General features: G+C 37.0%; 1 long non-coding RNA gene across 4 annotated transcripts; it reads left to right on the top strand.

Moving 5' to 3' along the window:
- Positions 1–426: 426 nt before the first annotated feature.
- On the top strand, positions 427–8,188 carry LOC137250273 (uncharacterized). 4 transcript variants are annotated; one of them, XR_010952888.1, is made up of 9 exons: positions 427–957; positions 1,035–1,225; positions 1,286–1,519; positions 1,575–1,913; positions 1,967–2,257; positions 2,323–2,465; positions 2,523–2,673; positions 6,533–6,908; positions 6,968–8,188. It is a non-coding gene; the product is annotated as an uncharacterized lncRNA (long non-coding RNA). The 4 variants fall into 4 exon arrangements; XR_010952889.1 differs by having other exon boundaries at positions 2,313–2,465; positions 2,540–2,673; XR_010952887.1 differs by having other exon boundaries at positions 2,313–2,465.
- The last annotated feature ends 18,144 nt before the right edge of the window (positions 8,189–26,332 follow it).

Here is a 26,332-nt window from a genome sequence, read left to right as displayed (position 1 = left end):
TAAAATATAATGCGGTACAATTCTCGATGAACAAATATAAAAAGAATGTTGTAGACGGCAAGACTTTGGAATAAAACGCACGAGAATATTTGTAACAATGCTATTTGTAATGTTTTTATATCTGATAAAAACGGATTCATTAATTACATTTAAATTGGTTATATCGAATTAATTCAGGACTTACTTGTTCGTGCTCTTCCAATGTTTCTTTTCAAAAGAAAGAATCAGATGCGCACGAACAAAATGGCTATTAACAGAGTTGCTCTTTTAACAGAGTTGCTTATAAAGTACGTATTTTTAAAGAATATAAGAAAAGGTTTAAAGTACTCGGTACATAACTATTTGATATTAATTTCTATCTGTAACAAGCACCATGCCGCGAATTATGATAAAAGGTGGTGTGTGGAGAAACACTGAGGTAAGCATTTGACGCGACTGGTTACTCTTGGCCGTTTATTAACTAAATTGATAACTTTCAGGATGAAATCCTCAAAGCAGCTGTAATGAAATATGGCAAAAACCAGTGGTCACGTATTGCATCACTGCTGCACCGCAAATCTGCCAAGCAATGTAAGGCACGCTGGTACGAATGGCTTGATCCTAGCATAAAGAAGACAGAATGGTCACGGGAGGAGGATGAAAAGTTTTTGCATTTTGCCAAATTAATGCCAACACAATGGCGTACAATTGCGCCGATTATTTCAGAGGGTTAACTGGCACCAATTGTTCACACCAAATTGTTAGGTACATGATTCGCCGCGGGTAGGTGAGGTTGGCAATCACAACCCCTTGAATCATTTTGGTCGGCAGGTATGCCGCGGATATATTCTTGGCACTTGTTATTGATGGCTTTTATGATGCCACCAACACAACCTGGACAGACGCCAATGCTCAGTCAACCACCCAAGCCGGGTAAACCCCCAATACCCGGACACGTCCGGACGTCCTGGTTATAATGTATGCTAATACAACTAATAATTTACAAATTTGCTGATGATTATTTTTGTGTTATTTTCTTTTCTAAATATCAACAGCCGCAGCAGTATGATCAAGCCCAACGCCGTTTATATCCCGATCAGATGCCAAATCCGATAAGCGTTATCATTGAAAATCAAAATAGCGCTGGTGGTGCTTTTATTACTAATGAACAGGGTGTATTACCACCATTGGTGACCACAAAATATGTGGTAGAAGATCAGGGTAACTCCTCGCCACGTTACGTTAGGTATCGATAATCGAAATTAATGTTTTGTTTGGCAATTGCATTGATCTTCCTTCTTTGCAGGTCGTCTTTGTATTACATATGTACCTGCAACAGCTGATTTATTAAAAACAATAGCTTTGTCCATTACACTTACCGTCTCACCAATGGCACGCACGGTTGAGGGTGAATATGAGCCACCCATTGTAAACTTTGGTGAATTGGGTGCAATTAGATGTAATCGTTGCTAGGCTCAATAGCAACTTGTAGATGCTGGTCGTCGTTTCCAATGCCTAATGTGTAAAGTAACAAGAGATGGTAAAAAAAATCTTTCACTTTTACTTGTGTTCATTGATCCATATTTTTTCAACAGTGCCAACTGCATATTTCCAACATTTGGGCCATACCGGAAAGCGTGTCGATAAATATGAACGTCCTGAACTTGTATTGGGTACATGAGTATTTGTGTAAAAAATGCTTGGGTACCGATAGCTCTCATGGTAAACCTCAACTCATATCCAACATCAATGCCTCGCATTCAATTGTGGCACTGTACGCACTACATTGGGTTCACGTAGTATGGAGAAGCATATCGTTGATTCCAGTGGTAAGGCCACAATTTCAAATGATGGGGCAACCATTATGAAACTATTGGATATTGTGAATCCAGCCGTAAAACTCTAGTAGACATCGCCAATTTCAAAAGGCCGAGGTAAGTTTTTTGTTATATTAGAATGTGTAGAATAAAAATGTTTCTCTTATCAGGTCGGCGATGGCACCACTTCAGTAGTATTTTAAGCATGTGAAATCTTAAAACAAGTTAAGCCAGATGTTGAGGAAGGCGTGCATGCACGTATCATCATTAAAGCTATACGTAAAGCATTACAATTATGCATGCTAAAATATGACATGGCTGTACATGTCGAAGCGCCAATCAAAGGAGCAACAAAGTGCTTTATTGGAAAAATGTTCTGCCACAGCAATGTCCTCCAATGTCCAAGAGTATCAGAAAATGGTTGATGCTGAATGGCGTATTCTGTAGAATAAACTAGCTAAGTAAGGCGCCAATGTTGTGTTTTCTAAATTACCAATTGGTGATGTTGCTACACAGTATTTTGCAGATCGTGATATGTTCTGTGCTGTTCATGTACCAGAAGAAGATTGGAAACGTAGAATGAAAGCTTGTGGTGGTACTGTTATGACTACAGCTAATGATATTAATTCAATTGTTTTGGGTCAATGTGATTACTTTGAAGAACGTCAGGTTGGTGGTGAACGTTTAAACATTTTCCAAGGTTTGACATTAATTTCATTTTTATAGTTTATAATTATTTAAAGGTTGCGTTAATGCTAGAACAAGTACATTGATTTTACGTGGGTGTGTTGAACAATTTTTGGAAGAAACTGAGCTTCGTTAAATGATGCTATAATGCTTGTGCGGCGTACAATTAAACATGATTCTGTTGTTGCTGGTAAGTCAAAATATGGCCTGAAGGTTTAATGTGGCCACATAAATCGTACCCGAGATGGTCGGGCTAGCACTTTAATGGTGCTGTGTTGCCGGAGCGTACCGGATCTGTATCCGGCTAAAGGACCATCACATCGATAACACTCCCCAAAACCTTCGGGGAGCAACCTTATCGCTACAAAAACAACAACAACATTGTGTCCAAATCCCGAAAAAAAAACTATAAAATTTGTGTCAGTGAAATGATAATTATTGCTTTTGGTTGTTAGTTTTGAGGCATCGTCATCGAGTTCATTCTGATCGTATATGCCGGTTCTTTTGCATTCTTTTACATGCATAAAGTGCCGTTAAAGCCTTCCTCACCCTCTCCTCCACGTTGAGCTTCCATGACAGCTTACTGTCTAGAATCATTCCTAGATATTTTGTGCAAGGTTTCTCCCGTAGGGTCGCCCCTCCTAACTTAGGCCTGGTCCAATTAGGGACCTTGTACCTCTTTGTAAACAAGACCATATGCAACGTCATATGCATAAACCGTAAGTTTTTCTGGTCCCTCGTAGAATCCCCTAAGCAGTTGGTTAATGACCAGCCTCCACAGCAGAGGTGATAGCACCCCTCCCTGCGGAGTGCCCCTGTCCACTAATTTCGTGGCCGCGTACAATCCCCATTGCGATGTAATCTCACTGCAGTTTAACATGCAGTCGATCCATCTGGGTAAGGCTGGATGTACTTTAACGTAATTAAGACCAGAAATAATCGCCCATTTAGAAAGCCCCGGCAATGTTTAAGAAGACTTCTAGAGCATATTCCTTATATTCCACGGTTTTTCTATGCTTATTACCACCCTATGCAATGCGGTGTCTACTGACTTGCCTTTGGCGTACGCCTGTTGTGTTGTGGAGAGCAGCTTTTCATCCACGTTGGACTTTATGTACACATCTATCAGCCTCTCAAAGGTTTTGAGCAGAAATGATGTTAAGCTATTGGGTCTATAATCTTTGGGATACACGTGACCGATCTTCCCCGCCTTTGGTAGGAAAGCTACACGAGCAGTTCTCCAAGAGTGCGGTACATGATTCAGTTTATGCACCCATCGAATTATTTTAAGCCATCCCACGACCGCCCTACTTGAAACTTGTAGCATGGCCGGACATGTACCATCTGAGCCCGGCGATTTCACCACCACTACGAGGTCCTCAGTAGTGTAATTAGGCAGCATATATGAATGCAGCTGTTTCCTTACCATTACTACAGCTCGCACCCGTCCTTCCGTTTGCGCATAGTAAACGCCAAATCCGCGCGCGCTAAGTCCAGAAACCTTTCTTCCGATGGAAGCCACGGCTCCTGGATCAGCGCGTTAGGAGGAGTTCGCTCGACGCCACTTTACTGTGTTGCAGGTTTATCTGTAGGACTCGCAGCACCAATGGGCTGCTTGTCCCCCTCCAGCACCTTCATCCTGACGTCGTCGTCCTCCCCTAGCCCTTTTGGTTTAGAGTGTTCGAAGCCCCCTTCAGCCTCTTGTACCTGTTGTGCCGGGTGTTCCTCTGTGCGACTCGCAGCACCATCTGGCTGTTGGTCCCCTTCTAACACATTCGGGGTTACGTGGGCTACCTCCACCTGTCTTTTTTCCCTTAGGCTTTTGAGGTCCTTTTCGACTTCGCCCACGTCCAGCGTGTTAGGACTTTAATACCCGCGACTTCTTTTCCTGAGTCGCGTATAAATTTTGCCTGTACCTAAAGACATTTTTCCAAGCTGCGCGTACAATATATCCTACGCCTGCTTGTTTATTTGGAAGATGTATAACTGACCTTCCTCCGTAGGCCGAGATACAGTAAGTACCTTCCAATCCTGTGTCGGTATGTTCGGATTCTGATTCTGCAAAAGTCGCAGTGTATCCTCCGACTTCATCACACGCATGGTATCCATACCTCAACTTTTGGTACCTTGGGGATTTGCGCTTTATCCACCATCTCAAAACGCGCGTTCGTGCCCTGCCTTTGGAGGTTTGGAACCACTTCCTCCAGCCACCGCAAGCTCGCGATGTTGTCGCACGCTATCATCTTCATACCATTATACCATCCCCCGAATCAAAGGTTGGAAGGAGCTTACTTGGTTATTTCCGCATCATCTTAAGCATTAAGCTAATAAGCTCCTTTTCTACAGATCTCCACCTTTCACTAGTCATCTGTTCGAAAGGACTGCTGCGATCAACCAGCGCCACAGTCAGTGACTGTTTTGCCACATCACTCATCTTCTCGGGAAAAGCCGACGTCTTAGTGTTATTTTCCTTTGGCACCTCCGAGAAAGCCGGAGTCTTAGCTCCCTTTAGCACCTCCGAGAAAGTCGGAGTCTTAGCGTTATCTCCATTTGGCTTATCTCCTACTTCCATAGCTGGAACTTCCCTCTGACTCGCAGCCTTCGAGGTAGTCGCTACCTCGCTATTGGGGCCCATCTGTCTTACAGCTTTGGGCCTACTTGTCTTGTCTATGGGACTGCCCTGCGTCGCGGCTCTGGGACTGGGCCCTTTCTGCCTCTTGAAAGCAGGCTTGTCACCTTCGGCCGAACGTTGCCTTTTCATTCTGCCATTCGACGCTTCTTCCTCCTCATACCGGTTGCAGAACCGAGGGTTTCTCGCAGCAAACCTTTTGAACTGCCTTCGACCTACTTCTACCGCCTCATGAGCCCATGACAAGCGCTCGATCTCCTCTTCTGTTGGGTCCACCACTGCTCCCAAGTGTTGTACAATTCTTAGTACTGCACGGTACTTCGATATTGCTCTTTGCTCCGTACCCTTCTCCACTCTTCTACTCCTTTTTATTTGTGTGCTTCTCCAACACGGATTTCATTGAATCAGCACTACTCTCGCTCCCCGAGTCCGACGCATCGCTTAATGCGCTTGCGGCTCAGTCCTCTTCTTATCATCGTCCTTATGAAAATTAGGTAATGAGTCGTTCATCTTGGTCGTACGACCACCAGCCCGACAAGGCGGGCTCAGCGGTTCAGTATTATATACGGGGAAAGAACCGTCAGCCACAGCAGCGCCCCTTACTGTGGTAAGACCATCAATACTTCCCGAGGTGGTCCGGTATCGGGAAGGCTCCGTTCGAATACAGCCGAATTTATCCCCTGGCTACAAATCGTCCAATAGGCACGGTCCGCATAACACCCTGGATTAGGGGGTTGGCAGTTCTTGGTCACCGACATCCCGCGCCCTCCTATGAGGCGAAACGAAGTAGATGCCAATCCTAAACAGCTCCTCCTCATAGTCGGGCGCTATGGAGATCGGCTAAGCCCTCACGCCAACGATGATTTTCGTTACAATTGCTAGTGCATGCTCTCCAAGATGTAGATCCTGATCGAAAGTCACACCCAAAATTTTAGGGTGTAAGACAGTCGGTAGGGTAATGCCATATGGTCGACATTTGGCGCGGTCATGTTTTAAATAAGGTCACCGATGATTTGGTTGGTGACAATATCAGGTTTCGCGAGGCGGCAAAACTGGAGAGATTGGGGAGATAGCTGTTTATTTTATTACAAAGCTCATCGATATAGGAAACAATAGCATAGGCGTAGAAGCAATAGTGACTCTTGGTGGTAAAGGTAGCTATTGATATGTAGAAGTTAAGCAGAAGTTTGAATATGAGTTTTTTTAAGTTATAGCAAAAAAAAGCGTTGAGGATTTTTAATATCTTACCAGGTACCTTCGTACATGTTTCTAAGAATGAAGAATAAAACCTTTTCAAACTCAATTTTCACCAGGACAAAGCCGCTGAGACTTCGCTATACTTTAACATACAATACGTTACCCCATGTTAGCACAACTATCATTTTTTGATTTTATTAAAATAAAGTTTCTTCCTCTACAGTTCTATTTCGATATTGGATGGTAAATATGGCTTTCGCATTTTCTCCATCAATAATTGTGAAAAGGTGGAAGAAATATATGCGTGTAAATCTCACATATTATCTTGGTCGAGCGTTTCTACAATAGCTCTCTAGTGGTGATGGTGACAGCAGAGAAACCCAAAATGTTACACTTCAAAAAGAATCAAAATATCTGCCATTGCGTCTACGGCTCAAATACCCACAGTATATGAATGAATCGATTGCACCTAATTGTCTGCCTAACGGATAGTATACATATTCATCAAATGGAAAATATTGCACCAAACGAACTGGGTCTGAATATTGAAACAGTACACATATTCAAAATCGATGAGGAGGCTGTGATGATGGTATAGGGTGAGTTGTTGAATAACATACGAAAACCACTTTAACCCATCTATATATTTGCATTACAGCTAAAGCTTTACAAACAGCAAAAATTGCTGGCGCCAAGCAATTGGAAAAGGCAGTGAAGCATTCATCCCACTGTACCGATTGTGTAAAGTTAGAAACTGCTGTTGTAACAGCTGCCACCGACACAACGGTCATCTCTATTTCGCCGAGTAGCGGCTCGTCCGACTATCTATCGAGGACAGTATAATCATATCTTTTGCCAACACAGGTTAGCGATGTGCTTGCACAGGAAAAGATTTCAATTGAACCCAATTAAGAGAGTTTATTTATTACTAAAGTACTTACTTTTCTTTATATCAACAGTATTAATTTAAGTTGCAATTTCATGTACATATATAATAAGGGATGTGATACGATTGCTATCGGAATTAGATTTGAAACCAATCAATACTCCTGCTAAGGGTTGCAGAATTATTGCTTGAATGATTAGATTTAGAACAATAATAAGTCTGACTCAATTACAATTCGTACATTTTTAAGTTCATCAATTACGACAGCAATCGGATTCCACGACACCTTTGAATATTCTTGATCTGAAAAAAGAGTAAACCTAATCTGAATTTCTACTAAGCTTTAGGTTGTAGATTATTTAAATAATTGGAGTTTTTTCTAAAGCTTAAAATTATTTTCTGTTCGCTTGGAAAATATTTCAACTGGAAAATAAAAACCAATAAGGCGAGTTTATTTATTATTAAAATACTTACTTTTCCTTATATCAACTGTATTAATTTAAGTTACAATTTCATATACATATATAATAAGGTATATCGTGATACGATTGCTGTTGGAATTAGATTTGAAACCAATCAATACTCCTGCTAGGGTTTCAGAATTATTGCTTGAATGATTAGATTTAGAACAATAATAAGTCTGACTCAATTACTAGTCCTACATTTTTTAATTCATATTTTACTTTATTACTTTCAAATTCAATTACGACAAAATCCGATTCCATGACAGCTTTGAATATTCTTGATCTGAAAAAAAGAGTAAATCGAATCTGTTGTTGAGTAAATTGATTCAAATAATTGGAGTTTTTTCTAAAGCTTAAAATTATTTTCTGCTCGCTTAGAAAAGATTTCAATTGGAAAACAAAAACCAATTAAGCGAGTTTATTTATTATTAAAGTACTTACTTATTTTTTATATAAACTGTATTAATATAAGTTCCAATTTCATGTACATATATAATAATAATGAAAATAATAAATATTGAAAATTCAATTTTTTTGGTTCATATTTTACAGGGATGCACCTTAACGTTAAGCTAATCGTTTATCAAAAAATTTCCACCGTTTCCGTTGAAACACTTCGAAATATTATCGATAAAGAAATTATCAAGATAAATTGTATCTCGTTTTTAACCGAAACGAAAAGCTTTCGTTAACGTTAAAAACGTTAACAAAAACGTGATACTTTATGTTTGAATTGTGCTGGCAATGCTATAGCCATGGTGAAGCCGTAAGGTGGTAACAACGAGCGCACATACACACACAAACTCCATATAATTTGTTTGTGTAATTCGTTGGTGGTAATGTCAAAAACACTCTTAGAAATGTTCGTACTGTCAAAATTCATGAGAAAAGTTGCAATCAGCTTGGCTATTGCTTTCACCTTTAATGACTCTGCCATCAATCAGCTTTGCCAGCATAGTTTGAAATTAATAATGAACATAAACGATTTGATTCCGTTTTGATATGGCAGAAAACGAAACGAAATCATTTCGTTAATTTGACGTTTTTAACGTTAATAAACGAAACGAAATGACTTTGTTTCGTTTATTAACGTTAATTATCGTAACGAAATGATATCGGTTCGTTGGTTAAGCATGCCTGATATTTTATTCATATGGCTGATCCAGGTAAAGTAAATCTTTAGGTAAAATTCATGTTATATGGCGGTTATATAAATGGTAAAACCGCAGTAAAATTGAATGTCAAATGACTCGAAAATGTAGAGTGAAATGACGGAGAATATGACCGCCATTTGACGAGCATTATGACGTGTGTGAGCAGCACAGTACTATGCCCACATCCTATAAGTGGGAGCGGAATGCACAATCACATAAATAGGTACGAAATGGGAAAAAAATGTAAAAAATCTACTCTCGCTAGTGCAAACGTGACTAAAATTTAACAAGGGCCGTGACCGCACAATGACGGTCAAATGACTAGTCAAATGACGTGGACCGTTTTTGCAGGGCATATCCGCTGTTTTATAAATAGTAGTATTTTTGGCATCAACTTTTCAAACTAAAAACAAAATTTTCATGTGTCAGAAAAAAATAAAGAAAAAACGGCCGAATGTCAAAAAACCTATCGAAATACCATGGTTCAACAATATACAGGTTGGCTCATCTGTAAAGCAACAAAATATGTCTGTTCAAATTGTCAAAATCTGTGTATTGGTGTTGGTGCGAATGGTATGGAATGGAAACATAATACTTAGTAGTTTTTGTATGTGTAAGTAAAATGTTGCCAATGTGTTGGTTTCATTTTGAGTTTGCCATCTCCTTTTGACAATCCCTTCGACCATGCAATGACATAAATAAAATCAGCTGATGAGATGAGCCAACCTGTACATAATTGAACCATGCGAAATACAAACTGGCTCGTTTGTTTTTAATGAACTAGATTGTATTTTCCTTGTATTTCGTTAGTTTTTTGAAATATAGTTTACACTACACCAGTACTGAAGCTGTATTTGGAGGGAGTGCGACGAAAAATTGGAGATAAAGTACAAAAAAAAAAATAGACGAAAAAAGTAGTGTCATATAGGTATAAAGTAGTGTCATATAGGTATAAACATTGGTGGTGAAACAGAAAAATTTAAAAATATGACTTAACTAATTTAAGTCGAGTTGGTGAAACCGGCCCTATGATTCTCAACTTGAGCCACTGTTTCGTAACAACCCTAGAGATTTTAGGGGTATGCTAGTTATCTACAAGAGCTCTAATGGTACTCAAGCCCAAATGCTTGTTGGGTATATTCGACACCATTTCGAACGAACTCAAGTCACCGATAGGTCAACTATGATTAAACCCAGCCAGATCAGCAGCTTAAGCTCAGCTTAAACTTCAATTAGGTAGGTTAGAGTGGCCACCGGTGCGAGCACCAGTGCATTTAGGCCAAAAAGGTCCCATTGTGATACCACGTGGATCTCTCCACTACACAAACCAACAGGTCGATTTAGCAAATGTCAGGAATTTCTTAGGTTCCAACTTAGCCAGATCGTCAAAGAAGGGAGATCCCAGAGAGTTCTTCCTCTTGCGCCTGAGCGCAGGACAATCGCACGGAAAATGCTTGACTGTTTCTATCTCCTCTTCGTCTTTGCAGCTCCTGCAGTAATCATTATAGGGAGCACCCAGCCGTTGTGCATGCTTCCCGATTGCTATGTGGCCGGTTACAAGTCCAGCCACCAGATATATGTCCCCCCTTCCAAGAAGAAGGAGACTTCTTGTGCGTCTCGCGTCCCATTCAGGCCATACGAGCTTGGTAGCAGGATTCCAGATTGCTCCATCTCACACCCGCTTCTCTAAGGAAAATCCCTTTCAAAGTGAGCTTACAGATAGCGATCGGCATGCTCAATCCCTTCCTGGACGACGAAAGCGGAACGGATGTGCCCCCTCTTGCAAGTTCGTCAGCCATATCATAGCCCGGTATATCGGAGTGTCCAGGCACCCATACCAGACTGAGGGAAGTGTGCTCTACAATTGTATTTATCCTCGTTGGTACAGGTTTACAAGTATGATATGTATGAAAAGGAAACAATTCCTTTCTCTTTCTAAAACACTGCAGTTTGACACTTCGGTCAGTGTCAAACTAGCGTGGAACCCAGTGGAACCTGCGTTTGACACCATGGTTCAATTATGTACAGGTTGGCTTATCTCATCAGCTGATTTTATTTTTGTCATTGCATGGTCGAAGGGATTGTCAAAAGGAGATGGAAACCCTTCAAAAAACGCGAGTACTCTATAAATAATGTAAGGAATACTCCTTTGGGAGTATAGGACTGCTCCAAATCTAATCTGTATTCATACAAAAAATGTGCTCCAATTAACATTGCGATGTCCTCGGAGAGGAGTAGGTGATCCCACTCTCGCCTTGTTTATGAGTATTCCATAGAGTACATACGTGAGAGTACTTTCCAAGGTACTTTCACTGTAGTACTCCATGGAGCACCCACAGAGGATCATATGCCAAAGCAGGCATGCTTAACCATGTTACGGTCTGCTGCTACAGTCTACGGCTACGATCCACTTGGGAGCGTGTTCACGCGAACACACCTAGCGATGTGGCGAAAGTGGCGATAAAAAAATATCGAAGACAAGAAAAAAGACAGACCGGCCATCACTACGAAAAAATCTTTTCCTTTTAGAACGAGTTTCCGGCCGACACACAGCAGCAAAGAAAAGAAAAAAATATTCTGGTTTTTTTAGCACGAGTTTCCGGCCGAGAAGGGGTAGAAAAAGAAAAATTTAGTTGGCTAATATGCCGAAATAACGTATTTCCCGAATATGAATATATAATAAATGATTTGGATGTATCTACACCAAGCTAGCCATGCTCAATCGGACATCACGAATTCACGAGGAATTGTGGCATTGGAAATTGTAAATGGCGTGGCACACGTCGATAATAGAAATAAAGTTTTAGAATCCTTTCTTTGTGAAACTGCGTGCTACCAGAGGAAATGAAATTGTCTCGTACTTATAAATCGTTTGGAGATTGGCTTTTTATAGACCGCTTCATTGCTGCTTATTGCTAAATTATTTTTTTTGCAAGAGGCGAAGGTTTGGTATGCCACTGAGCTTGGCGTTGAATTATATATACACTGGAAGCCTTAGAACACAAACTAGTTAAATCACGTCCGAATACCTGAAGAATACAGAAGGAATTAGTGCGTCAGCGAAAAGACAGGATAACCACGGGTTCCGGAAAAGAAACAATTCCATTAGATACAACAAACCGCAGCAGCACAAGGTTACGCAAATCTAGCTGCAAATAAACGTAAAAAGAAATTGGAATAGGGTACATCGAATGATGTGCGGCAGCACCAGAGCAATGGATGCAACCACCTTGGTGGCAGCAGCAATAGAATTACTCGCAGCCAAACACAGTTGCCACTAATGCGTCGTTCACAGCAGCGTAATAGCAACCACCGTCATTTTAGCATTAACAAGGGTAACCACAATACACCAACAATAGGAGCAAGTGGCGTAGGAGCAACAAATACGGGAACTCATCAAATAAATGTTAACCAACCGCGACACTTAACCAGCAACAACACCGTCACCTGTAACCACGTCGGCAGAGGCCCATGGTACGTACTCTGGCGGCCAAGTGAGTACCAGTCTACTGGGTGAGTCGTACTAAAGTAGTTAGTTGCTTAACCAATTCAATTTGACATAACTACATGTACTTCTTTTAAATTAAAATAACCCGAAATGAGAAGTTAGGATTAGACAACCAAAAATTGTATGAATTGTACCTAAACTTTAAAGAAGAATTTTTGTAATTAAATAGTTGGTTTTCTTTGGTAGGAATATGTTTACCTGTATATAAAATTGGTAATTACATGCGAAGTTTGCGCACAGGGGCGCGCGTTGGTTCATTTAGGGCACTACAGTCTAGCTCTACTGGAGCTCAGCTCTAGTTGATTCAATTATTTAGATGCATTTCTTTTGCATTTTCCTACCTAGTAGTGATAGATAAAATTATTTTTTCCTGTAATCAAATGGGATATGTCTAACTGAGAACAGAAAACAGAAAAACGGGCTTTAGGGTCCTAAGTGAAGCGACGTACGTGTATTTGAATAGTATGTTGCATTACGTAGCACTTTAATACAAATGCGCAATGTTAACTTAATTTGAATGTATAACAATTATGCAATTTTACTGTTAAAATTACAAAATGAATTTTAAACAATAAGAGAACCAGCGCAACCCCCAGTTGAACTATATGGAGAAACCACCATAATTAGGATATAGTAACATAGAATTAATGAGGCAATAAATATGTGCCCGTATATATGACACGCGTATTAAGGTATCAGCGCTCTTTATTACAGAACATTAATGTTTAATCAATTAATGACAATTTAATCAGATCTAGATTTGATTCCTAATTTTCATATGACGTAACGATAAAATGAATTCAACTCCGTTCCGTCACTAAATGTACTAAATATAACATTTATTTTTTTTGATTTCGTAAAATTTCGAATAATTGAACGTGCTCACGATGCGAGTCGGCAGTACTTAATATTCATGTCAATTTATTTACTAATAACTTGTGTCTCGGAAGTTGTGGGAAAAAAAAGGTGGGTAAAGAAAATGTATACTAACCACCTTATTAATATAAAAAAAAACATTAAAACCGGTTTATAAGGCCCTGCCAATTGGAAGTTTATTAGGAAATTTCGTTCTAAAATGTTTTATAAATCTTGTATTTGGTTTTGATAAATAAGTGAGTTAATATATACGTATTCGTATGAAATATTGTATGTCCAAATATATCCGCATATACGCTTATTTAAAGAAAACGTAAGCACACTCACAAAGCGAATGAAAGCTCGCTCGATTTAATTGACAAAAGATAAGTAAAACCTATTTTACTGCTGTTGAAATAAAATTCCTTTTTACAAAGTTAGTTGGACTTAGTATATATGTATATTGCCTAAGTCTTCATAGCAATGAATTTTAATTAATTTTATTTAAAATGGGAATGCTGACTTCCTTATTTGTTTAGAAGGCACTTAGGGCATACAGGTAAGGGGCCACCGAATTATAGGTGCGTCGGTGGCCATGGTTATTTGAGGGTGGGACAATGCACCGGGCGTCGCAACAAGACCCGCGGCGCCCACTATCTATATTCGGCCCGTTTTGTTTATTTCCCTTTTGTTTTACTTTTTCAGCTTTTTTGTTATTTGATTTCAGAGTAGTAACCGGTCATGTCCGGTTCGGTATTTTTTTTGCGTCAGTTTTTTTTTTGAATTTTGGAATGTCTAACGGTTTGTCCGTGGCATCCGGTTCGACCGGATGTCGTTTTAATTTGAATTATAAGCGTTTTGAGTCGGTCTCTGCGCTTTTTGACAGCTAGTTTTGATAGGCATGATAAGAATTTTTTTCTGTTTATGGCGCAGGAACAGTAAGGTTGGCAAGGACCCGCCCCAGCCCACAATGACTAGCCACTGTGCACCAACACATCATGCCGACCGCCTTCCTTACTGCTTCCCTTGTAAATGCGTTTCCATACCAACCAACGAACCGATATCATTTCGTTACGATAATTAACGTTAATAAACGAAATAAGTTCATTTCGTTTCGTTTATTAACGTTAAGAACGTCAAATTAACGAAATGATTTTGTTTCGTTTTCTGCATATAAAAACGAAATGAAATCGTTTATGTTGATTATTAATTTCAAACCAGGGATGCACCTTAACGTTAAGCTAATCGTTTATCAAAAAATTTCCACCGGTTCCGTTGAAACACTTCGAAATATTATCGATAAAGAAATTATCAAGATAAATTGTATCTCGTTTTTAACCGAAACGAAAAGCTTTCGTTAACGTTAAAAACGTTAACAAAAACGTGATACTTTATGTTTGAATTGTGCTGGCAATGCTATAGCCATGGTGAAGCCGTAAGGTGGTAACAACGAGCGCACATACACACACAAACTCCATATAATTTGTTTGTGTAATTCGTTGGTGGTAATGTCAAAAACACTCTTAGAAATGTTCGTACTGTCAAAATTCATGAGAAAAGTTGCAATCAGCTTGGCTATTGCTTTCACCTTTAATGACTCTGCCATCAATCAGCTTTGCCAGCATAGTTTGAAATTAATAATGAACATAAACGATTTGATTCCGTTTTGATATGGCAGAAAACGAAACGAAATCATTTCGTTAATTTGACGTTTTTAGCGTTAATAAACGAAACGAAATGACTTTGTTTCGTTTATTAACGTTAATTATCGTAACGAAATGATATCGGTTCGTTGGTTAAGCATGCCTGTTTCAAACTATGCTGGCAAAGCTAATTGATGGCGGAGTCATTAAAGGTGAAAGCATTAGCCAAGCTGATTGCAACTTCTCTCATGAATTTTGACAGTACGAACATATCTCACAGTATTTTTGACATTACCACCAACGAATTACACAAAGAAATTACATGGAGTTTGTGTGTGTATGTCCGCTCACTGTTACCACCTTACGGCTTCACCATGGCTATAGCATTGCCAGCACAATTCAAACATAAAGTATCACGTATTTGTTAACGTTTTTAACGTTAACGAAGGCTTTTCGTTTCGGTTAAAAACGAGATACAATTTATCTTGATAATTTCTTTATCGATAATATTTCGAAGTGTTTCAACGGAAACGGTGGAAATTTTTTGATAAACGATTAGCTTAACGTTAAGGTGCATCCCTGTGCCAAAGTACTAAAGAGGAATTGTGTCGGAAAGAATTATCGAAGTGAATTTAATTTAAAATGAAAGTAAATGAAGAGGGGCAATACAACTTTTATATTTTATACTACGAATATTCCTATGTTATTTAGCATTTGCGTGAATAAAGAAACTAATATAATACGCATACGCATAAGTGAATAAAGAAACTAATATAATATGTATACATAAAACCAGTGCGCTGTTGCATTTTATCAGAGTTGCCATAGTAAAATTTTATTATTAGTTATTTGCATGCAATATTTTACTTTTGGCAACTCTGTTCGATCGTCATCGTGTCGTGATCACTGTCGTTGAAAAACGAGCAATGATCGGCTGATAGTGGTCCGCAAACGCATTGCAAAGGAGTATTGTTAGAGTACTCCAACATGAAGAAAATGGAACACGTAATCCAACAATTTTTGCAGGGAAACTCAAAATGAAACCAACACATTGGCAACATTTTACTTACACATACAAAAACTGCTAAGTTATATGTTTCCATTCCATACCATTCGCACCAACACCAATACACAGATTTTGACAATTTGAACAGACATATTTTGTTGCTTTACAGATGAGCCAACCTGTATATAGTTGAACCATGGTTTAACACTGAATGAAGTGTAAAAATTTCCTGGGTTGCTGTCGTGGAAAGCAACGCAGAGAAACAAAAATGGGAGCGGAATATCATATAATACTATGTTCAAACAGAAAAATAAATTGCGGAAATTTCGATTTGAATTGAGTGCTGTTCATACAACTCGATTTAGCTTACACAATAGTAATTTGATAGCTGGTTGGCTCATCTCTACAGCAAGAACATACCTTTGTTCAGACTGTCAAAATGAACACGCACATTATTAGGCGAATGAAATGGAATGAAAACATAAAACTTTGAAATTTTTGTGTGTTGTAAGAAAATGTGTTCAATGTTTTGGTTTCATTTTGAGTTTGCCATCTTCTTTTGATAATCCATACTCCAGTGAAAAGAAAGACATAAAATCAGCTGATGAGATGAGCCAACCACATAGTTCAGCCATGCGTAACTGACGTTAAAATATACTCAATAAACACACTTTACAATGTTGCATTTGCAGTTTGAAACAATTTATTACGCAATTTTTTTTAAATTGGCAATTATTATTACAATTTATTATATGACAAATTGCGTAATAAATTGCCCAAATAGTATAAATTGCCAATTTGGTGTGTGTTTGAACCTAGTATAAGGGTTGTTGTGATGGTAAATTTTTTTGAACGAATTTAGTATGAAAATGTAGTGCACCTGTATGGGTCCTACAGAAAATTATACAAAGGTCTTGAATTGGGGTATCTGGGGACGCGTAATTATTCCAGCATTAAGAATACAAACACGGATGCTAAGTTCTCCGTGAAAAACAGTTTGAAAACGAGGTCGACTGCAATAACCCGTCAAAAATGTGGAAAGAGAAACGAAAAGACGCGTTTTGTCCTGTTATCAATAGTCCAAAGAGAAAAAGTATTCGAATTATTGGAAGCGAGGCGAAAATGCGTCTATTAATACCTCCCCCGACGGTTTTGGTCGTGTTTTAGCAATCGTCCCCGGTAATAAAATATCACAATTTGTTAATTAAAATTGCTGGATTTTAAAGAGAGATGTAATTAAGTGCTTGTTTGAAAGTAAATAGGGATATTTCTTTGTAATATAACAATACAAATTTTACGCAGTTTTTTTAGCATCTACTACGCTTGTTGGTCCTAAGAAGTACAACAGAGCCAAACAGCATCCACACTGTCCCAAATAGCACCCACAAAAAACGAACAAGAACAAGCAATTTATCAGGTGAGCGTGGCTGTGTATGTGCCTGCTGCTACATATCTTACTTGTAGACATATATGTAATACTCCTATCATTGTTTACTATATAGTTTGGCAGCTTAAATAGAAGTCATATAATGAAGGAATGGTGTTCGGAGTTTTTTCAAAGTTAAAAAAAAAATGATAAAAGCTTTAATATAAATCAAACTATCGTTTTAATAACAACAAAAACACCTTATATATTCTATATACATAAATCCGTAAGGATTATTTTACTTTAAAATTTGAGTTAGATAATCTAAATTTTTTTTTGGAACTGAGTCGAGAACTGTGCGTGTGAATGTGCGAATTTTCACCGATCAGCTGTTAGTTGCGCTACTTGGTAAAATTTACAATGACTCCTATATTGCTAATAGAAAATACTCGCAATGTGTTTTGAATTCGAAATCAAAACAAGACAGCCTATAAAACTTGTGTGATTGTAGTAGCAGTAGGTAGTGTTTCTATCGGAACCCGCCTATGGAAGCAGAGGTAGAGGGCGGCCCCCACTCCGTTGGAAGGACCAGGTGGAAAACGATTTAAACTCCCTTGGTGTGACCAATTGGCGCCGGTTGGCGGAGCGAAGGAGCGACTGGCGTGTCTTGTTGGACGGCCATAACCGTTTTGACGGTTAAGCGTCAATTAAGTAAGTAAGTAAGTAGCATAAGTAAGTAAGTAGCATAAGTGTGACAAGAAAAAATTAAAATTTAGGTACATTCGATTATTGAATACAAAAACAAAAGCATTTAAACAGCAATATATCGGCACTCTGATGTTTGGGAATGTACCCAGCCTTTTGTAGCAATATAGGAGTATTACATATATGCTTGTAGACCTTTACAATGTCGGTGGCATAGTACATTTTACCAAGTAGCGCAACTAACAGCTGATTGGTGAAATTCGCACATTCACACGCACAGTTCTCGACTCAGTTTCAAAAAAAACTTTAAAATATTTAGCTTAAATTTTAAATTGAGATAATCCTTACCAATTGATATATATGGGGTATTCCATCCCATTTCGACGAATTTTGAACCCGACTCCTTTAGAATTGGCTGAAAGTTTTTCTTCTTTTTCTAGCTTACGAAAGACGTTTTTCAGAATTTTATCAAATTTTTTCATCCACCTCAAAAAAAGTTATGAATTAAAAAAAAACGGTGTTTTTTTTCAAAATGCTATAACTTTTTCAAAAATTGACCGTTTGGGATCTTTTTTTTTAATTTTTTTTTTAAATTTACTTTTCGGAAAAAATACAAAAAAATTTTTTTAGTTTTTTTTCAATTAAATAAAAAAAAATTATCGGCCCACTCCGGGATTAGTGGGAATGATTGCAGAATTGATTGAAGTTTTTTATGAGAAAAAAAAAAATGGCGAAATTCGAAAAATCTCGAAAAACTGAAAAATTACAAAAAAAAAACTTTAAAAATTTTTTTTTATTTTTTTCCGAAAAGTATATTTAAAAACAAATTAAAAAAAAAGATCCCAAACGGTCAGTTTTTGAAAAAGTTGTAGCATTTTGAAAACAAAAACGGTGTTTTTTTTAAATTCATAACTTTTTTTGAGTTGGATGAAAAAATTTGAAAAAATTCTGAAAAACGTCTTTCGCAAGCTAGAAAAAGAAGAAAAATTGGTCGAAATGGGATGGAATACCCCATATATAGAATATATAAGGCGTTTTTGTTGTTATAAAAATAATCTTTTCATTTATATTAAAGTTTTTATCATTTATTTTTGAACTTTACTTCGAAAAAATGTATTATTTTTGTGAAATTTTATACTTTATCTGTGGTATTGTGGTGGTCAAAAACCTTTTATGCAAAAATACTTAGCCTAACAACGCGACAATGTATTTCGTAATGTCGAAGTACTTATATGTATATGTATTTGATGTGGAACCATGGTTCAATTATGTACAGGTTGGCTCATCTCATCAGCTGATTTTATTTATGTCATTGCAAGGTCGAAGGGATTGTCAAAAGGAGAAGTAAAGACTCCATTACTGATACTTAGCATAGCCTTGACTTGGCTTGCGAACTGTCACTTACAGTTCTGTTAAAGATAAAGTATAAAATTTCACAAAAATAATACATTTTTTCGAAGTAAAGTTCAAAAATAAATGATAAAAACTTTAATATAAATGAAAAGATTCTTTTAATAACAACAAAAACGCCTTATATATTCTATATATGGGGTATTCCATCCCATTTCGACCAATTTTTCTTATTTTTCTAGCTTGCGAAAGACGTTTTTCAGAATTTTTTCAAATTTTTTCATCCAACTCAAAAAAAGTTATGAATTAAAAAAAAACACCGTTTTTGTTTTCAAAATGCTATAACTTTTTCAAAAACTGACCGTTTGGGATCTTTTTTTTAAATTTGTTTTTAAATATACTTTTCGGAAAAAATAAAAAAAAAATTTTAAAGTTTTTTTTTTTTGTAATTTTTCAGTTTTTCGAGATTTTTCGAATTTCGCCATTTTTTTTTTCTCATAAAAAACTTCAATCAATTCTGCAATCATCCCCACTAATCCCGCAGTGGGCCGATAATTTTTTTTTATTTAATTGAAAAAAAACTTAAAAAATTTTTTTGTATTTTTTCCGAAAAGTACATTTAAAAAAAAATTAAAAAAAAAGATCCCAAACGGTCAATTTTTGAAAAAGTTATAGCATTTTGAAAAAAACACCGTTTTTTTTAATTCATAACTTTTTTTGAGGTGGATGAAAAAATTTGATAAAATTCTGAAAAACATCTTTCGTAAGCTAGACAAAGAAGAAAAACGTTCAGCCAATTCTAAAGGGGTCGGGTTCAAAATTGGTCGAAATGGGATGGAATACCCTATATATATCAATTGGTAAGGATTATCTCACTTTAAAATTTAAGCTAAATATTTTAAAGTTTTTTTTGAAACTGAGTCGAGAACTGTGCGTGTGAATGTGCGAATTTCACCAATCAGCTGTTAGTTGCGCTACTTGGTAAAATGTACTATGCCACCGACATTGTAAAAGTCTACAAGCATATATGTAATACTCCTATATTGCTACAAAAGGCTGGGTACATTCCCAAACATCAGAGTGCCGATATATTGCTGTTTAAATGCTTTTGTTTTTGTATTCAATAATCGAATGTACCTAAATTTTAATTTTTTCTTGTCACACTTATGCTACTTACTTACTTACTTAATTGACGCTTAACCGTTTGACATATCAGATTTTTCAATATTATTTTAGTCCTGCTACTTTTAACACATTTATAATAAATTTTTTTTTTGTTGTTATATCGGCCTACTGATTTGTAATATCGCGGGTTCGAATCGAGTTCAAGGCCTAACAATAATTATTTTATCATTATTATTGTTATGATAAATTTTTTCTTAATTGAAAAAATTATTAAATTAGAAGAGAAGAAAGAAAAAATTTAGACAACTGCCAAAGCTCGTTGTATAGATCCATTTCGGAAACTGATAAATTCCTTTATCGGCAACGTTTAGGCGCCGCTGCTATAACCATTCAGCCATCACAGCGGTTTTTTGTTTGTCTTCATTAATCCTACTTCTACTCGGGTTCTTGCCAATTGATATTCACAACACTGCGACATCTGTTGCAGAATGAATGTGAAACTTGGACTTGTTTTGATGGCAATGCTGCCATATTGTCATACATTTTATTGAAACTTTTCCCCTCCTCTGGGATGTATTAACAATTTTTGTTGTTATATCGGCCTACTGATTTGTAATATCGCGGGTTCGAATCGAGCTCAAGGCCTAACAATAATTATTTTATCATTATTATTGTTATGATAAATTTTTTCTTAATTGAAAAATTATTAAATTTGAATAGAAGAAAGAAAAAAATTTTTTTAGACAACTGCCAAAGCTCGTTGAATAGATCCATTTCGGGAACTGCTAAAATCCTTCATCGGCAACGTTTAGGCGCCGCTGCTATAACCATTCAGCCATCACAGCGGTTTTTTGTTGGTCTTTATTAATCCTATTTCTATTCTGGTTCTTGCCAATTGATATTCACAACACTGCGACATCTGTTGCAGAATGAGTGTGAAACTTGGACTTGTTTTGATGGCAATGCTGCCATAGTGTCATATATTTTATTGACACTTTCCCCGTGCTCTGGGATGTATTAACAATTTTTGTTGTTATATCGGCCTACTGATTTCTAATATCGCGGGTTCGAATCGAGCTCAAGGCCTAACAATAATTATTTTATCATTATTATTGTTATGATAAATTTTTTCTTAATTGAAAAAAATATTAAATTAGAATAGAAGAAAGAAAAAATTTAGACAACTGCCAAAGCTCGTTGCATAAATCCATTTCGGGAACTGCTAAATTCCTTCATCGGCAACGTTTAGGCGCCGCTACTATAACCATTCAGCCATCACAGCGGTTTTTTGTTTGTCTTCATTAATCCTACTTCTATTCTAGTTCTTGCCAATTGATATTCACAACACTGCGACATCTGTTGCAGAATGAATGTGGAACTTGGACTTGTTTTGATGGCAATGCTGCCATAGTGTCATATATTTTATTGACACTTTCCCCGTGCTCTGGGATGTATTAACAATTTTTGTTGTTATATCGGCCTACTGATTTGCAATATCGCAGGTTCGAATCGAGCTCAAGGCCTAGCAATAATTATTTTATCATTATTATTGTTATAATAAATTTTTTCTTAATTAAAAAAATTATTAAGTTAGAATAGAAGAAAGAAAAAATTTAGACAACTGCCAAAGCTCGTTGTATAGATCCATTTCGGGAACTGCTAAATTCCTTCATCGGCAACGTTTAGGCGCCGCTGCTATAATCATTAAGCCATCACAGCGGTTTTTTGTTTGTCTTCATTAATCCTACTTCTATTCTGGTTCTTGCCAATTGATATTCACAACACTGCGACATCTGTTGCAGAATGAATGTGAAACTTGGACTTGTTTTGATGGCAATGCTGCCATAGTGTCATATATTTTATTGATACTTTCCCCGTGCTCTGGAATGTATTACAAATTTTTGTTGTTATATCGGCCTACTGATTTGTAATATCGCGGGTTCGTATCGAGCTCAAGGCCTAACAATAATTATTTATCATTATTATTGTTATGATAAATTTTTTCTTAATTGAAAAAATTATTAAATTAGAATAGAAGAAAGAAAAAATTTAGACAACTGCCAAAGCTCGTTGTATAGATCCATTTCGAGAACTGCTAAATTCCTTCATCGGCATCGTTTAGGCGCCGCTGCTATAACCATTCTGCCATCACATCGGTTTTTTGTTTGTCTTCATTAATACTACTTCTATTCTGGTTCTTGCCAATTGATATTGACAACACTGCGACATCTGTTGCAGAATGAATGTGAAACTTGGACTTGTTTTGATGGCAATGCTGTCATAGTGTCATATATTTTATTAACACTTTCCCCGTGCTCTGGGATGTATTAACAATTTTTGTTGTTATATTGGCCTACTGATTTGTAATATCGTGGGTTCGAATCGAGCTCAAGGCCTAACAATAATTATTTTATCATTATTATTAGCCGTGTTTTTTAACACGCGCGTATACGTTTCGTTTGCGCGTGTTAAAAAACGCCTATCTTCGCTTAGATAATGCTTAGGAGACCCATCTAGCGGCTGTGGTAAAACAACTAGCTACAGCAACAGGGTGTACCGAAAAGCGGAGACGCAACGCTCTGATGGCCATAGGGTATAACATATAGCTGAATCAGTTGCGATGAATTGTGGACACACATATAATACATAGAATTAGTGTACAGGGTGAAACAAAGACGCATATTTCAGTTACATCTGAGTATAATGCGTATTGAAATTTAGTAGGACAAAATTTATGCGCAGCAATTTCAGAGGTGTATTTATAGTTTGTCTCTTAGCAGTCAATATAAAGTTTAAGCGTAAACGGATATACGCGTGTTAAAAAACACGGCTATTGTTATAATAAATTTTTTCTTAATTGAAAAAATTATTAAATTAGAATAGAAGAAAGAAAAAATTTAGACAACTGCGAAAATTGTTAATACATCCCAGAGCACGGGGAAAGTGTCAATAAAATATATGACACTATGGCAGCATTGCCATCAAAACAAGTCCAAGTTTCACATTCATTCTGCAACAGATGTCGCAGTGGTGTGAATATCAATTGGCAAGAACCAGAATAGAAGTAGGATTAATGAAGACAAACAAAAAACCGCTGTGATGGCTGAATGGTTATAGCAGCGGCGCCTAAACGTTGCCGATGAAGGAATTTAGAAGTTCCCGAAATGGATCTATACAACGAGCTTTGGCAGTTGTCTAAATTTTTTCTTTCTTCTATTCTAATTCAATCATTTTTTCAATTAAGAAAAAAATTATCATAACAATAATAATGATAAAATAATTATTGTTAGGCCTTGAGCTCGATTCGAACCCGCGATATCACATTTATAATATTTAAGAAGAACATTTAAGAAGTAATAAATATGATTAATGCTTACATTAATACGTGTTTCATTTATTTTCATTGAGGAATAAGTTCGTAAAATTAAAAAGCTCGTTTTTATAAAGTGCATGTGAAGATCCATAGATAAAATGAGTAATAGAAGGAACATTGGTATATATATATACATTTTTAAAATGAAAATCTCCTGCTAAAAAAGTAGCAAAACCTAAGTAAATTTTTTCATTTTCGTACTTAACTGCACTCCCTTTTGTGATTCAGGATTTCGGGCAAATTTTGAAAAAACTCCGAACATCAATTCCTTCATTATATGACATTCGACTGACTAGTCCACTGCCTTCCACTCTATTCGCAACTCAAGCTCTATTTAAGCTGCCAACTATATAGTAAACAATGGTCGGTGGGTACCTGCTGCGTTATCCTCTTTGGTTTGACGTTTCAACCGTTTTCGCCTGCACCCACCTGCATTCGGTTAATGCGGCAATTACCCACCGACGTGTGCCGTACGTACGGCCGTTTGTCGTACGAAGCAGGTTTGACCGAACTCTCAAGCCCGTAGGAATCATTGTGTGCGTCTGTGTACATGTACATAACATATTTGTGTGTGTATTGTTTACAGATAAGCACTATTGCCATTGACCATTTTGCATGCATGTTTATGGAAACATCAACTTTTTCCTATTTTAAATTTTTTGAGTCAGGCTCTTTTGACCATTAACTGTGAAGTGCAAATAAAATAATTTATTCCACTTTTCCAACCCAACGTTTCGCTAGACTTCCTAGCATCATCAGGGGTGATCTATTTATTTAAAAAACAACAAAAACAACAATTTAATTTTTGATGTTGTAAAAGGCTGGAATTAATATTAATTATATATAAATAGATTAAATATTTCTAATCTGCACTTTTACATAATTATTTCGAATTATTTTCACAATTTTTCAAACTTTAATTAGGTGTTTTTATATAAGACTGCAAACGGTCAAAAATTAGCGCACAAAAGTTTACTGGGCAACTCTGTCTAGTGAGAGAGCGATCAGCTGACACGTTCTTATGCGGCAGTTACTCACGAACGTACGTACCAAAAACGTGTCAGCTGACACGACCTATCTTATGAGTGTGCAATGTAAACGAAAACTCACCGACGTGCAACGCCCGTACGTACGTAGCCCGGAACGTAGAAATCAAAACAATTTTGATTTTTTCCGTAAGAACGTGTCAGCTGATCGCTCTCTCACTATACAGAGTTGCCTAGTAAACTTTTGTGCGCTAATTTTTGACCGTTTGCAATTTTATGCAAAAACACCTAATTAAAGTTTGAAAAATTGTGAAAATAATTCGAAATAATTATGTAAAACTGCTGATTAAAAATATGTAATCTATTTATACTTATTTAATATGTATTCCGGCCTTTTAAAATATCAAAAATTAAATTGGAAAAAGTTGATGTTTCCATAAGCATACATGCAAAATGGTCAATGGCAACAGTGCTTGTCTGTAAACAATACACACATAAATATGTTATGTACATGTACACAGACGCACACATTGATTCCTACGGGCTTGAGAGTTCGGTCAAACGTGCTTCGTACGACAAACGTCCTTACGTACGGCACACGTCGGTGGGTAACTGCCGCATTAAGCATTTACTATTTGTCTCTTTTGGTCAAATATATGCATTCTCTCCTTTTGTTTGGGTTGTATATGCAATTTCGAACGACATTAGCGCAAGTGGTGTAAAACGTATGTGGTTAACTCGGAAGAGAAGCCATAGTAATTATTGAGTTCTGATTGAATGAAAGTTAAAATTCGAAATTAAATGCAATCGAAGTGACAAAATATAGTTTTATAGTGTTAATATCAGTGCGGTACATATATGCACCCTCTATATTTATTTTCTATATTAAGCATAAACAAATCAGCAAAGCGAAATTCACCATCGGCGGCATTTGAGCTTCTTTAGGTGAATTTATCCTTGGTTTTGTTCGTGAAATCTTGTAATAAAAAGCAGTGTCGTGTTTTAAGGTATTAAATATACTAAGAGCGTATTTACATAAAACTTGACCTACGTAAGGGTCCTATAGGGACTTAAAAGTGTTTCTTCACCTTCGACCAAAAAAGGTCCATGAATTTGCTCGAGCGGCAAGTAACTCCCTAGGATAATTTTAGGTAGACTATACATTAAGGGACCATTAGGAGGCGGTTGGGAGTGGGGGCAGGGGATGGGGTGACCCCTTTCTAAAAACACCACCCCCACCCACAGGAGGCTTATAGTTTGATCACAATTTAATTTTAAAGTTACCAAGAAAACGCCGCGAATTGAGCAAAAATGATGCTACCAGACTTCAAAATATGGGGGAATATTTTGAATAAGGTGCCACGATTTTCCAAATTTTTTTTCGAGGGGTGGCGGGGGTTCTAAAAATCACAAAATTATCATCCGCAACTCTAGGAAACTCTTAGTTTATGAAATATAAGCTTTTTAATTTCCAAATTTAGTAAAATTTCAACTTAAGTTCTGCACTTAAAATTCGGGTCGCACATGTCGATAGCGGTATCGAAAGACGCGTATTTTTGTCAAGATTCAGAATCCGAAAGCAGAAATTATATTTTTATCTCG

The sequence above is a fragment of the Eurosta solidaginis genome, chromosome 4, assembly GCF_040869045.1.
Source record: "Eurosta solidaginis isolate ZX-2024a chromosome 4, ASM4086904v1, whole genome shotgun sequence".
NCBI classification, from domain to species: domain Eukaryota; kingdom Metazoa; phylum Arthropoda; class Insecta; order Diptera; family Tephritidae; genus Eurosta; species Eurosta solidaginis.
This window is presented reverse-complemented; position numbering and strand designations above follow the sequence as displayed.